Genomic DNA, 15,958 nt, shown 5'->3' on the forward strand with positions numbered 1-15,958 from the left:
ATCCATTGCCATGCCACACCCATGAGGGGCCAGTTTTTTCTGAGGGGGATAGCAGTAGCCCTGTAGTACAGGAAACAAAGCATCAGGAAAGAAGGGTGACCAGACTGGAATGCATGCTGGGAGGGGTGCCCAGTGCTGCCTCAGAAGGAAAGTTAGGAGGGCTTCCTAGTGTAGGTGGCCACTGTGCTGAGTCTCAGCGCATGAAATAATTTTTGTCAAGTGGGCACAGGGAGGTGAGAGCACCAGTTAAGAGTGCAGCGCTGGCATTGTAATGCACTCAAGAGACATAAGTCGTCCAGCAAGGTTAGACTGCAAGGGTCGTAGGCCTTAGTGACATGTTATATTAGTCAGTAATGAACAACACGCAGTGTAAAAATAATGTTTGTCCAAATTCTACCATTTGCAACAACATAGATGGAGCTGGAGAACATTATGCTCAGTGAAATAAGCCAGGTGGAGAAAGACAAGTGCCCAATGATTTCCCTCATTTGTGGAGTATAACAATGAAGCAAAACTGAAGGAACAAAATAGCAGCAGACTCAAGAGACTCCAAGAAGGGACTAGTGGTTACCAAAGGGGAGGGGTGGGGGAGGGAGAAGGGGACTGAGGGGTATTATGTTTAGTACACATGGTGTGTGGGATCACGGGGAGAACAGTGTAGCCCAGAGAAGGCACATAGTGGATCTGTGGCATCTTGCTGCACTGATGGGTGGTGGCTGCATTGGTGTGTGGGTGGGGGCTTGATGGTATGGGTGGGTGTGGTGGCTGCATTGTTTTTTCATGTGAAGCCTTCGTAGGAGTGTGTGTCAATCATATCTTAATTTAAAAAAAATTCCCCAAACAAAAACAAACAAACAAAAAAATGTTTGTCTCTTGCTCTTCCTGTCTGTGCCTTACATGTCATCTGGGGCTCAGACTGGAGACATCTTCACTCGAGGATGCAGACCGAGGGAGACTTCACCCTCTGCAGTGTCACCGGTTGCCATGCAGGGGGAAGGACGGGTGCCAGCTCACACACTGGCTGTTAAAGTGTTTGCCATGAGCGATGTGTGCCACTACCACTGGCATTCACTGGTTCAAACAAGTGGCATGGCCACGCTGAATTTCAAGGGAGTGCGGAGGTGTGATCCAGCATGAGTTTACAATGAAGACTAGAAAATTCTGGAGAATCGCACTGATGATATCGTGCCATGGTAAAGGAAAGCGAAGTGGACAGGAGAGTGAAGACTAGGTCGGGGGGTTCTTGGACGCCATGTCCAGGAGCATGGAGTCTGTCCTGTGGGCGGGGGGAGGCTCTGAGTAGGTGACCTGTCAGACTGTGGAGAAGGGAGGAGGGAAAAGGAAAGTGAGGCTGAAACATGGAAAGGAGGCAAGGGAGGAAGAAACACAGAGGAAGAAGTCATAGGACAGAGAGAGGGAGGCGGCAGAGCGGCGGGCAGCGCGAGGATGCTGCGGCAAGGTTGGGGTCTCCAGCTGCCAAGCCTCCATTGAACTGGAAAGAGGGAGACTGGGCGGGTGCCGGGGAGGAGGGACAGCGGGTGGACGTTTTGGGGGACATGTACGCTGGAGAATCAAGACTGCAGTGGGGTATAAGGATCCACCTCAATTCTCCAAAAGCTTTTCTCAAAAACAAAGGACTAGACTCATTTTAGGGTGAATTTTCAGACTAAAATTGGACAAAGGTTACATTGTAGGAGCACAGATTTAACTTGAATTTGTTAACAACTCCTGTTGTCAACTTGCTGTTGGTATTTGAACTATTTGCCAAGCACTTGGCACGGACAGGGCTCTGTGTAATATTTGGAAATGTTCATTTCCTTCCTGTGCTCACAGCGGCAGGAGAAAAGGAACGAAACGGCGGTCCCGAGGCTAGGACGGGAGTGGTAGTCAGTAGCTTTGCTGTGTCCTAGAACTGCCCTGAAGAGAGGTCCCACCGCAGCCAGTGTTTGGAAGGCGGAAAGTTAAGTCAGAGTCCCCACCGGTGGTGGGCAGAGGAGTAAATGCCAGGATGGAAAGAAGAGGGAGCCCCCTCTGGGCATGAGGAGTGGTGGCTTCATGCCTGGCTGAGGCTGTTCCTCCCACTCAGGTCTGCAGGAAGGGACACAACTTATTGTAGGTAGGTGGGTGCTGGGGTCTGCCTGCTGGGCATGTGGCCTTGAGAGGAGCTGGTGGGATCCCCTGGGACTGACCTCCCTGCTTCCTGGGCCCTGGGAGGGGCACCTCTGTGACCTGCCCGGAGTCAGAGGGCATTAGCACGTCACTCTTCCGCTGCAGGAGCTGTGGCTACAGGGATGACCACCCCTGGACCTCCCCGTTGCCCCACTTTTTTTTTTTTCTGGTTGTCTGTAAATATCACAGCATTCTGTGGAGGGGGAGGAAGTGTGATAGGAGTTCTCTTTGGCTTGGAGGGAAAAGAAGATGGAACTTGAGTTAAGGAAATAAAGGCATGTGACATTGCTTACAAAACGTGAGGGAGCTCAGCCCAGCGGGTGAGAATGCAGTCCTGCAGCCAGATGGCCAAGTCCTAGCCTGGCCTTTACTCACTGTGTGACCCTGGCCAAACTGCTCTCTCTGTGCCTCCTGTTCCTTGTCTTTAAATAGAGAATAATAACAGAATCCAGATAGTTAACATGTGCAGAGGGCTCAGACTTGTAGTAGGTGCTGTATAAGTATATGAAGTCAATCATGTATTTTGGACTCAAATTCCTATCTGCCGTACATGGGGAGCTTGTGTGGGACTTAGGGGTTTAGAGGAAGCTGCCTCTTAGTACAGTGTAATGACTAAAGGGATCATGTGGTTTAGCTTGTGGCTTTGCAGAAGGGGAATCAAGGCCCAGAGAGCAGAAGGGACTTGGCCAAGGTCACTCTGGACCAAAGTCATTTGGTGACAAATCGGGGACTGGCGCTCAGGAGCCAGAGCACCTGTAGCTTGGAGCTCTGAGTCAGCCTCACCAGCTGTGTGACCTGGGCAGTGTGGGGCCTCCAGCTGTGAGTGAATGGCTGCTTTGTGGGCCTCAGGCCTGAGCAGTAGGGAGCAAAGGCTGTCTGACCTCCAGATGGCCTGGGGGCTGCCTAGGGACTTTGCTTGGGGGAAAGGCTGGCCTTTCATTCTGACAACCTGCTGGCCTTAGGGTTCGGGCAGTTCTCTGACATCCAGGAGCCTTATCCAAGGCCGGTGGGGATGAAGTGGTGGAGAGCTGCAGGGTGACTCCAAAGGCTTAACATTCATGGGTGCCCAGACTGGAGCTAAAGCCTGACCTGTCTCGACTGAGGACTTTATCAACAATCACACCACGCCCTGGATTATGCTCTTGAAAAAACTGTGTGTGTGTGTGTGTGTGTGTGTGTGTTGGGGATGGGGATGTAAATGCTGGGGTGAAATGTACTCCTGCTCCAGCTGGTGGCTCCTCCCTGGTTCATCAGCAGTGGCTGCCTCTGGACACTAGAAGGGGCTTGTCTCCTGGTGGGAGCCAGGCTATGAGGCTGGGGAGAGAAGAGCGGCTGCAGAACACCTGGACATGGTCTGAGGTTGTATTTTCCCCAGCCATGTGTGCTTTTGCTTCTCAAGGAACCTGTAACTTTTCTTTGAAGGCTTTAATACAATGGGCCATGAGCACAGGATAGCCTTTAGCAGATGGCTGAGAGGGGCTTGTGGCAGTGTGGAAGCCAGTTCCCTTGGGTCGGGATACTTTTATGCCCCTGTGGGAGTTTCCTGTGGGAGCTGGCTGGAGTTTTCCTCTGCAGTATTTGCACAAAGTCACACCCAGGTTTGGCTTCATCCGCTTCCCTGTCCTGCTTCCCCTGCTCCGTCACTGGTTTCTCTGGAAGCAACTTTGAAATAAATCACTTGTATATGAAAACCGTCTCATGGGCTACTCCTGGGGAGACTGACCTAAGATGGTCCCCTTCATCAGACAACCCACCAAGGCCCCTGCTCCCCTCCCGTATGGTCCTAGAGCGCCTTGAAGCTTCCCCTGCAGTGTCGTTTTGCCTTTGTTCGACTTTCTGAAGTCCCTGCTAGACCACTTGTTCTGGAGGGCAGGGATCTCGCTGGACTTGTTCACAAGTCCACAGAAGTAGATATGGTCTCTGTGCAACATACTCTAATTGTCTAAGCAAGGCTAACACACAGGTTATTAGGTTATAAGCTCAACTGCTGAACCAAAGCCTGAATAACAGAGGCTTAAATAAAATATAACTTTATTTTTCTTTCATGTAATAGTCCAAGAGTCCCCACAGTGATGGGGACCCAAAGTCTTACTTGTTGCTTTGCCATCTTCAACTTTTGATACTCATCTCTTGGTCTAATATAGCTGCTCCCGCTCTTGCCGTTACATCTGCATTCCAACTAGCAGGAAATAGAGAAGGGAAGCAGGATATGTCCCTTTCCTTAAAGGGTATAACCGGAAGTTGTCGGTATTACTTCTACTCTTTGGCTACAAGGAAGTCACAAGGGCACTTTTAGATGAAAGAGAGGCTAAGAAGTGTATTCTTTAGTTAGGTGGCCCTAAACTGGACATTTGATTCCTAAAGGAAGAAAGGGACAATTAGCAGTCCCAGTTATACCCTGTTTCAGAGAAGTTCACTGTGAAGATACACAAGCTCCGGTCTCAGTGATTCAAACAATTAAGGTTTATTGCTCACTCACAACCAACATGGGTTGGCTGGGAGCCCTGCTCGTTGGTCACTTAGAGAAAAAGGCTGATGGATGCAGGAAAAGGGGATGTGTGGCAAATTGGACTCTAGTTCTTAAAGGCTTCCACCTGCAAGTGACTCATCACCTCTGCTCACATTCCAGTGGCCAGGGTAACTTCCATGGTAATGGCAAATCTGTGGGTGGGTCATGGGGAAGAGAGAGGGAAGCACGTCCTATATAGAATATTTATGACAAGCAGCAATAGCCACTGCCCTTCATTTCTGTGCCTCTATTTTACTTTTCTTGGTCCTCCCACTCTGCTCCTCAGCCTCTTCCATCCAGTAGATACAGATTTGGATGAGATTCTATGAGAGGACATACATTAGGCTGTTAGTAAATGGGGAAACCACACAAAATCATCAAAGAAAAATATTCAAAAACTGTACTTGAAGAAAGCCTGTTTATAATCACAATTTTACATTTATACACAAGAGTATATATCTGTGTGGTTTATGCATAAATTTAATAAGATAATGAAGAAAAGAAACTTGTAAAATATAAATTCATTTACCAAACCCAACAAAATACTACTAATAAAGTTGTACCATATTAACCATATAGTGCTACCAGGTTTAACTTCCAGTGCATTTATAAAAACCCTGAAATACCCAAAGCAAGATAAAGATTGATTCCCCACCCCCCCCAATTAAAACAAATCTGGAAGTAAGCCATCCAGAGATGGAATGGTTTCCATTTCTAAGGTCACCTCGTGGTCCAATACTACTGCAGGAGTTCCAGCCATCACATCTGAAACCTAGACAGTCAAGAAGAAAAGTGGGGAAGGCATAATGACTCACCTCCCAACTGAATCAGCTCCTAAAGCAGCCTTCCTTGATCCCTCTTCATACTTTTGCTTACGTCACAAATTCACCTAGTGGGAACAGCAAAGAAGGCTGGGAAATGAAGTCTTTTAGCTACTGGACACATTGCTACAGAATCAAATACACTCTTTTTAAGGGAAACCAGAGAATGGATCATTTTGTAGGCAGCTACTAGCCCCTGCCTCAGAGGTGGGCTCTGAGATTGTGCAGGTGTGGACAGTGTGGGAGCCAGGAGGAGGGAGCAGGCATGAGAAACCAGTCAGATGATCTGACTTGCAACTCCAGAAAAGCTAGGATATCTTTGCTGAAGCTCTCCTGATGACTAACTAGGGGATTAAACATACCACATGGCCAAACATACCACATTTCCAACCAGTAGAGAGGAAACAATTAGACTTTTACAGTTTTTTTTCCCTGATCAAGGTCACATGAAAGACTGTGATAGCTTGCAATAGGGAGAGATACATCCACAGGTCTAAGCAGTACAGGGGTGCAGTGGATGCTGATGGGATAAAGGAATGAGAGAAAAGTAAAGAGCTGCCTTCTCTCTCCCTCTCTCTCTGCATGTACCAGGGCCATTGAGAAATAGGAATGTAGTTGGGTATAATCGAGGTAAGGGGACATAGATGCCACTAATAGGAGACCAGGATGAAAGAGGGTGGGGCTAGAGCCAGGGGAAGCTGAAAAGAGCTTGGGTGTGGAAAATAGAAGGATACAAAGCGGGAGAGCACCCTTTTCCAATCACATCCACCTCGATGACTTGAGTTTCCTGCCCCTTCCTCTCCCTCCTCCCCCTAATTCTCTATTTTTGGCTCTTTAGAAGGGCACGTGGCTCCCCACCCCCACCCAAGGTGACTTGGCAATGACCCATTTGATGCAGAGAGTATGCAGCAGTTTGTCTTCTTCCCTCGGCGCCCTCAGTGGAATCATTGCATCTGTCACGTCCATAAGTTATCATTATTACTGCTTTAGGAGTTTCTAGCATCTGTGTAAAATGATGTACAAATTAGTGTCTGCCTATCCTTGAAGAAGTTACCATCTAGGGGGAGTGAATGGGTGAGTACAGAAAAATGTAGAAAATGTGAAGAAAGGAAAAAGTGTGGGGGTACTTACCCAGTCTTGGGGGTTCAAGGGGACTTTCCAGAAGCAGAGTCTAAGACATACAGTGCATGAGTGGCAGAAAACCCGAAACAACAGTGGCTTACACAAGGTTGTTAATTTCTGTCTTCTGTGAAAGTCCAGAGGTGGGCGTCCAGCAGTGTCACGGTGCTCCATGGTGTTAGGGCTCAGCCTCCTATTTTATTGTGCTGCCAGGTATGGCCTCCTTTCCCATGGTTACCTCACAGTTCAAGATGACTACTCTAGCTCCAGCCATCGCAACCACATTCCATCTTCCAACATAGTACAGTAAGTGAAAAGTTTGCTGAATATAAACTCAAGCTAATCCATCGGTAGCATTTTCTAATTTTTTACCCCCCAAGTAATACATGCACAATTTAAAATTACATAGGACAAAAGAGCTTATAACACTAAGTTAAGGTCATCTGCCCTGGCCCTCCATACACCTCAGAAACAGTTTCCAACCAGCTTTCTGGCAGCTGCTGTCAATGGGAGCCACTCCCATTGACATTATGTTCAAAGTGAAATGTTTGCAAAAAACAACCGTGGTGTCCCTCAAATGGGTCACTGGTGTCTCAGAAGGATCAGTAGCTGGGTGCCTTCCTTACTGATCCCTGCACTCTGAGGGGTGATGTCTGATAGGAGAAGGATGATCACCTGACCCAAGAGTGGTTAATCCATAGGCTAAAGGAAGCTCTGTCCAATAGGGGCAATGGTGATTTTCTTAGCCAATCAGATCCATTCTCTCTAGAATTGGAAATTGCAATTTTGAGACTGTCTGCTGGCAGGAAAAGGTGATAACACGAAAGAGAAAGAAGAGAGTCAGATAAGGACGAGGCCTTGAATGCTGCCGTGCCTGGCGCTACCATCTCCCCGAGACCTTATGGCTGTGTGACCCTGACTTCCCATTTTGCAGAAGCTGGTTTGAGTTGGGTTACCATCACAATGAAAATGGTCTTAATTCAACATCTGGTTTTGGGTAGCACAGTTTCCTTGGTCTAAGAGGCTCTTGTTAAAAAGAAAGACAGGGCCAACAAGAGTCACTTCTGCTGGGCCAAGTCACCCACTGGGGCTTCATACCTAACTTAATTGCAGTTTCAACCCCTCCCAGAAATGTAGTCAGTCAGGAATTTTCTGGTTAGTGTCGGTAAGATAATGTCACATATGTCCTCTCCATCCTCAAAGGGAAATGAAACCCTATCCTTGCCTCCTCTCTCACACATAGATAGTGCCAGAATGTGTATAGCATGATCCTTTAGGACACTAACCAGATGCATCCATGCCATGCTGCTTGATGCATTCATAAATGTAACCTCTTTCCTGCAGTATCCCGTGCTGTAGAAAAAATTTTAAGATGTCTCCAAACAAAGGGGCCTTGGAGCAGTTTATCAGAGCAACTGATGGGCTGTTCTTGGGCCAGGCTCCTCAGTAAGACTATGACTAGATTCTTTCTTAAATATGATGGTTGGGTTGACTTCAGTCGACAATTTTTGGCAACCACAAAGGGACCCAGAACAGACTGCCTAAGACGGGCCTGAACAATGTGTGGACTGACGCTTTGCTGCCAGCAGGGCCCAGGGAGTCCATCTGGCTCAATCTGGTTCCAGCTGCGGCAGGGTGAGACTTCGCTGGGTCTCGGACCTCCCTCTTTTTGGCTGAAGGTCCTCAAGTTGATTCAGTAGTTGTTTGCCCTCTTTGAGTGTGTTTCCCCTATTCTAAGGGATGAGGAAGAGAATTCCAAAGTCTCAGGTAAAAGACACTGAGAGGAAATAAAGAAAACACTAGCAGAGGGAAAAGTCAGTGTTTCCCCATCCCTCTTGGTCTGTTAAGCAGGTTCAGTGACACAAACCCAAATGTGAATGAGTGCCAGTGCTCACTGTCACCGAATGGCTCCCGCTGCCATTCCCGGTGGAAGTGTCAGAGGTCTGCTCCTCTGGACATGCAGTGATCCCATAGGGAATTCCACTCATGGAGAAGTAACTACGGCTTATCCAGAGATGCACACGTAAGGACTAGTCATCATCCGGGGTTCGGAGCCCAGTGGTAGTTCTAGACTGCCCGCGGAGAAAGCAAGACATTGAAGAGAGTGTCTCATGGCCTTGGGGAAAGTGACACCCAGAAAATCACTACACGTTCTGACCCAAGATACGTTTTGTTTTGCTGAGCCGAAAATGGGAAACCAGTCTTCTGAAACAAAAAGTCTCAGGACACTGAACTGCCAACCTCCGGCAAGGAGACCTGCAGGGTTTATATATGAAACCTAAGGGCTTAGACTTGCGAGTGGCTCCCTACCTGGGAGAATTTCTAAAGGAGATCTCACTGTGAAATGGCCAAATGGGGCACTTTCAATCTGTTCAGCTGATGTCATTTTTTTTCTTTCCTTTTTTTTTCATCTACACTCCACAAGAAAGATCAAGCCTAAACTCAGTTTACCACTATAGTTTTTTTATAATTAAAGTGTCATTGATATACAATCTTATGATGGTTTCAAATACACAACACAGTGGTTCAACATTCACCCGTACTATTGAGTCCTCACCCCCTCCAGTGCGGTCACCGTCCATCAGCGTAATAAGATGTTGCAGAGTCATTAACTGTATTCTCCGTGCTGTGCTACTGTCCCCGTGACCAACCTATATTGTGATTGCGAAGTACTGTGCCCCTTTATACCCTTCTCCCTCAGCCCCTCCCAACCCTTCCCCTTTGGTAACTGCTAGTCCCTTCTCAGTGTCTATGAGTATACTGCTATTTTTTTCCTTCTGTTTCATCAAGCTGATGTTCTTGCTTATGCATTTAGAGAAAGCCAAGGTACAAGACTGCACAACCTGAATGAGATGCATATTGTGATTGGTATTCAGGAACAGCCAAAGGGAAGATGATCTTTAAATGTTAAGAAGTCAAGCACACCGCCTTCCAGCACTAAAAACTATGATTCTGGCAGCGATGAATAGCTAGCAAAAATGGCAAATCTCACTAAGATTGTTTTGTATCCTGAGAACTTGGGTTTAATAACCATCAGGTTGGGGACCCTATGATTTAAAGCATTAATATACTTTGATTTTTACCTAGGTCTACTAAGTATAAGCTCATGCAATCTCTGTTACAGATTTGTCGACAATAACTTGGTATGATAAAAACCCTTCCTTAAAAGTAGTTTCCAACATCTTTTGGTAACCTGAAACCTTTAAGTTTTACTAAGTTAAATTAAATGATGGGAATTCATTGAATATCTAGATCATTTCCAAATAAGACAAAATAAGACAATTGTTAAACACATCTAAGTTTACCTCCTTTTATCTCCTTATTACAGAGAAACTAAAGATATATTTAGATCTGTTGGTAACTTGTTTGAGCTTTATTGAGAGAGTGTACTATGAGAAACACGTTTCTAGAAATTATGAAGTGTATTCATAAATTTGCTGATCTAAAGAATGCTGGTGTAACAAACAGCTCACAATTGTTTACTGGTTAGTTTTCACCAGAAGCTAAGGTTTCCAGAAGCTAAGAATTGTAATTAGTATAATTAAAGCCAATAGAAATGATAAGGTAAACATCTCTGCATGCAAGAAAAGTTAAGATGTGTTTTCAGTAAAACAAGATATGAGGAATGGAAATGCATTTTATTCAGGGGAAAGAAAGTAATTCTGTCCTAAAGTGCAGCTGGTTATTTAAAGAGGGAAAACTTTGGACAAATCTGAATGTAAAAAGAAAGTTGTAGGTTTCTGAAAAGGACCCAGGAAAGAATTTTAATGTGTGATCAGGTTGCTAAGATTGAAAATAATTTATTTAAAAATGATTTTTCATATCAAGATATAAGCTGGTACAAAATTAAAATCTAGTTTTTATCTCTGTTAAAAGACAAAATGGTGGTGGACCATTGGTCTATTCTTACTGGTAAGAGATTGTGCTTCTTTTCACCCTTAAGGTAGTTTCCTGCAAGACAAAGTTCTGTATTTTATCAGGACAATTTCCTGTGCTTCCTATATCTTTATCAGGTCTTTGATTACTTAAGAAAAACTGAGTCTTCTTAATATTAAAAGAGCTAAGTTTGCTAGCAACTATGTAGCCTTCTCTACTTGTCTGTGAAGTCTTTGTCACTTTCGTTAAATAGGTAACTAAGTATTGTTTCATAGTGACCCATGTCCTATTGGACCAAGTGTTTTGAAACTGGATAAAATCCTACAAATTTGGTAAGTCATAATAATGTTACCACTTGTAATTATTCTCTTCCCTTCTGAAATAGCTGTCATGAAAACTGAGGCTCACACAAAAAGAATTGAACCTGAGCATCAGGGAAATGCCCGAGCTGATTTTCATGAGTCATGGCACATATGGGTGAAGTCCAATCTGTTTCTAAAAAATGACCTCTCATCGCCAGACTTTGGCATCCTGATAGTAACATGACAACAGTCTATTCCTGAATCAGAGAAATGAAGATGGGGTAATAATGGTTTTAAGTCAACAAACAGGGTTATGGGAAACCCCAGATGGCCACTGGGTTCTTCCCTGCTCCCTGGTTTTTACATTCCTTTGTCCACCTTAGTGTATTTAAGGAAACTATTTTGGTTCTCCAGAGACTTCAGACCTCTTCCCCGTGGGCTTTTTGAACACCTGCTGCTGCACTTCATTTAACTACCACTTAGCATGAGTTGGCAATCTGTTCTTGTCACTGTATATGTCTTCTGGTTGGGGTGGAGTCTTCCTCTGTTGCAAGGCTGATGACCTCACGGTAGCAAAGAAACTGTTAGAAACATGTTTCCCACTTGGGGTATACCTTCTATAATCTCCAGTAATTGAGGCACCCACTTCACTGGGCACATAATGAAAGCCGTGCAAACTTCTCAGCCTCCCACTTAAAATTTCTAAAACTGGTTGAAACTACTGGATTTCCCCGGCTTAAGGCATTGCCTTTGGTGTTGCTGACTGTTAAGTCCCCCCTTTTTGAAAACATAAACTTACTCAATATGAGATAGTCATTGACAGAACAATGTCTATTGGTATACAACCTTTTGCTGATCCCTTGTTGTCTCATGGTAGTCTGCAAGTTTTTAATGTCTTATGCTAAAGCTTATCATCAATAGGTTAAAGAAGCCTCCCAGAGGCCAGTTCAAAGGATCCTGTTGGTCATAGTGAGACAGGGACCGTGGATATACTCAGAGTAGGGTGAGGGCCTCCGGAGGGGGCAGGGTGGGATATTTGCAGTCAGAGCAATGTAACTACATGCAAGGAAACACCCCCCTACTAAAACTCTATGTTGAACATTAAGCTCTAGAATCATTCTTCAGTGAGATCAGTTAATGTTCCCCAGATAAAGAAGAGTAGCACATGTTTTATTATGCTAATCATTTGTAAGCATGTGTAAGATTCACTTTAGCATACTAAAAGGCCCAGGCCTAGGTGCTGTCTTTCCTCCTTCAGATCTGACGAAATGATTTTGCAAACTGAGCAACTAACTTAGCAATGCAGACCCAGCTGCAGATGACATGGTAAAAGGCATGAAGAATTCCATCTTAAAAGATTGCATTTTAACACCCAGGAAGTTTTAGAGGCAGGATTCTTTAGCAAATAGACAATACCTCAGCCCACCTTGGGGACTGGGCAGGCAGCCTTTTGATGTGCTCTGGGACCAAGACGCCGGTATCCCAGAGAGAAATCAAGGCAGGAAATTCCTTATGTTAAGTTAACTTTTAATATTCAGGGACCACTTAACAAGTACACACCCCTAAACTCTTTTTCACGTTCCCAAATATCCTCAACTACCTATAAAACCCCTAGACAACGCACCACTGTGTACTCTCTTGTCCCCTCCTGGCGTGAGCCAGGAGCTGTCTTTTCACTTTATCTCTAAATAAAAGCCTGTACCTTGCTCTCCTACCTTGAGTGTTTCTGAAACTCATTCTACGGCTTCGTGAACAAGAACCCCGGCATCAATAGGCTGGAGCCTGGTGACCACCAGGTGTTCAGGAAATGTCGTCAGAGGAAGACAGCTCTTGAGTCCCATTGGAAGGACCTTACCAGGTGTTCCTGACCACTGACACTGCTGCAAAATGAGAAAAGACATTGAGCTTTGGACACATATTATACAACTGAAGATGGCTCCACTTGACATCTAGTCTTGTCCAGACAGTGAGACAGGGACAGTGGGATTAGGCAGAGTAAGGTGAGGACCTCCAGAGAAAAAGCAGAGCAAGGTAATTACAGTCAGAACAATGTAGGAATGTGCAGAGAAGTCTCTATTGAAACTGTGGTAAGCATTATGCAAAGTCAGAGTCATACTAATTCTCTAGGGTAAAGATACCATATTAAGAATATAGACATCTTCAGTGAGATCAGTTAAAACTCAAAAGGACAGCAGCAACTTGGCCTGGAATGTTTGAGTGTTCTGCAGATAAAGAAAAGTGTCTCAGCATAACCCGTGACTTCACTGTATCAATTTAAATCATGACACTGTAAAATTTACCTTAGCCTGCTAAAAGGCCCAACTTATTTTAACCGTACCTATGTGCTGTATTTCCTTCTCTGATTCTAACCAAGTAATCTGCAACCTAGGAAACAGACTAATTTAGTAAGCAAGCCCAACTATAAACAGCCCAAGAAGTTAAGAAGTAAGATTCTTAACTTACTTCAGCAAACAGGCAACAACCCAGCCCACCGTGGGGCAGGGTAGGCGGTCTTAATTGACATGCTCTCAGAGGGAAACTGCTATCTTGAGAAAGAATCAGCAGAAAATTTCTTCTGTTACTCATCAAGAATCAGCATTCTGGGACCATTCAACAAGTCTGCACCCTTAACCCTTTACCCTCATTCCTGAAAATCCTCAACTGCGCATAAAACCCCTAGACAATGAGCCAACCACGAACTCTCTTGTCTCCTCCTGGTGTGAGCTGGGAACTGTGTCCTCTCACTTTATCTCTAAATAAAAGCCTGTACCTTGATCTCCTACCTTGACTGTTTGTGAAGCTCATTCTTCGGCTTCGTGAACAACAACCCCAGCATCAACAGGAGACCTCCAAATCAGATGATGAAGGACGAGAAGAAATTACACTGGTATAGACTGTTTCTGCCCAAGATGATAGATTTACACTTCATGTTTTAACTAGTCATGAAATCTTTTCTTCTTCTTTTCCTTTCCTTTATTCTGACATTGCCCTGGAAAGATAATACCTTCACCTGTATCTCTCACATCATTACTAAGGGGGGTAACCTCTGGAATTTAAAACAACCTTTTATTTCAGGGTAGGAAATAACCATGCCCCTAACTTTTCACAAGGAAAATAAGATATCCCATTGGTTGAGCTCCCTGAATTGACACTGTTGAGTTAGAAGGAAACTTCCAGAGGCTTTACGATTCCATTTGGCAGGTCCTTGCTTCACTGGTTGGGGATAAATATAAATGAGGCTATGAGCAGGAACTTCTCCTTAACTCGTGAGGTTATTGCAGAATCTGCTACTGGAGCAATAATCCAACAAAGATCCTTAGACTGTCTGACCAAAATTGTTCTTGCTAACAGGATAGTTCTAGATTATCTTTCAGCTGAACAAGGAGGTATCCGCTGCAACTAATGACACCTGCTGTACCTGGATAAGGTTGAAACTCAGTTATGTAGGACTGCTGAGAAAGCCACTTGGCTTGAGGGGTAACTACTTATCTTCTTTTGATTGGTTTGGGTCTTGGAGACAATGGCTTTGAAGTGCACTCCAGACATTGGGAATGATCCTGCTTATAGTTATCATAATAATCTCCCTGGCACACTGTATTTCCTCTCAAAAAGCTTTAAATGCATGGAAGTAGTTGCTAACTATCAAGCAGATGATCTCTCCCTGAGACTGGAACTTTGGAGGACAACTGAAGAGAATGACTGACTTAAGGATCATGAAATCGAAGTTAAACTTGTGAATATTACAGAGGTAAGACAAAAATGTCATGTCCCATGGATAACGTACAAAAGGAACAAAAGCTGCAGAAACTACAGAGTGTTAACTGAGGGTGGTGTTGATTCCTTAAATTTTTGTCATTTCCAAGTCAAGCTGAGAGTCTGATCAAAAGGAAGAAATTGTTAAAAAAGGAAAGACACAGCCCAACATGGAGTCACTTCTACTAAGCCAAGTCACTGTAAGATAAATTCTAGCTGAAATAAGCAGGCAAAGAGAGGCAACAAAGGGCCAGGTAGTTTATTTGAACTCAATTCCCGGCTGATGTTCCCTGGTCTGGCTATCACAGGCCAGGGAAGTCACACCTGGTCAGGGAGGTGGGGGCTTATAAGGGGTTAGGAGGGGGAGGAGTGGGCAAGCTATTCTAGGGGGCGTGGAGAGGTATGATTGGCTAAAGGTGACATAATAGACAACTAGAAACTTTTTTTCCTTCCAAGAGGGAGGAGGCTGACATCCGGGTCTTAGTTGGCACATCAGAAGGATGGAATTCAGGAAGAGCTGTCCCCTTTCCATATAAGGCACGGACCTTGGGGTCTGGTCTGTTCTCCTTTTATGGTATCTCTCTGTTGTGTTTGCATGTCCTTGTTTTTCCCTCCTCTAGCCTAACAGTCACCAAACCAGGGCTTAATACCTTACCTAATTGTAATTTCAACCCTTTCTAGAAATGCAGTCAGTTGGGAATTTTCTGGTTAGCTTTGATAAGATAACGTCTTATGTGTCCTCTTCATTCCCAGAGGAAAATGGAATCCTATCTCCCACATGTAGACAGTGCCGGAATGTGTATAGCATGATCCTTTAGGACACTAACCAGATGTATCCATGCCATGCTGCTTGATGCATTGATAAACATAACCTCTTTCCTGCAGTATCCCTTGCTGTAGGGGTATAATCTTAAAATTAAAATTTAAAATTAAAAAAATTTTTTAGATGTCTCCAAGCAAATGGGCTTTGGAGCAGTTTATCAGAGCAACTGATGGGCTGTTCTTGGGCAGGGGCCCTCAGTAAGACTATGACTAGACTATCTTTTAAAAATATAATGATTGGGTTGATTTCAGTTGACACTCTCCTCCAGGGGTCCCATTTTTACAAAGCTGCAGTTATGGACGCTGCTGAGTAGCACAACAGGCAATGGGATTCACATCCAGGCCTGGTTGTTCAGTACAAGATAGCGAAGGAGTGCTAGCCAAAGGGCTCTGCTTCACGGGTCATCAGCCCCGTGGAGGATGTATTAGCACGTCTGTAATTTTTAAAGCAGCATCCACACAGAATGGGCTGAAAGTGTAACTTAGGACCTTGAGAAACTGGCTGCTTTGGGGAAAACTACTCGGAGCTGTTTTGAGGAGCCCACCTGTCAGCCCTAGATTGATGGGCACTGCTGCTTGCCAGCTGA

The 15,958-nt window shown here is 44.8% G+C and overlaps 2 long non-coding RNA genes across 2 annotated transcripts; one reads left to right on the forward strand and one right to left on the reverse strand.

The window, feature by feature from the left end:
• The first annotated feature begins 1,772 nt into the window (after window positions 1-1,772).
• Window positions 1,773-12,378, forward strand: LOC118931882 (uncharacterized). Its single transcript, XR_005032524.2, has 3 exons — window positions 1,773-2,116; window positions 6,832-6,924; window positions 9,434-12,378. It is a non-coding gene; the product is annotated as an uncharacterized LOC118931882 (long non-coding RNA).
• Window positions 4,611-9,424, reverse strand: LOC118931884 (uncharacterized). Its single transcript, XR_008999166.1, has 3 exons — window positions 8,486-9,424; window positions 5,494-5,567; window positions 4,611-5,001 (listed from the first exon to the last, which is right to left on the reverse strand). It is a non-coding gene; the product is annotated as an uncharacterized LOC118931884 (long non-coding RNA).
• Window positions 12,379-15,958: the final 3,580 nt, after the last annotated feature.

The sequence above is a fragment of the Manis pentadactyla genome, chromosome 9, assembly GCF_030020395.1.
Source record: "Manis pentadactyla isolate mManPen7 chromosome 9, mManPen7.hap1, whole genome shotgun sequence".
NCBI classification, from domain to species: Eukaryota; Metazoa; Chordata; class Mammalia; order Pholidota; family Manidae; genus Manis; species Manis pentadactyla.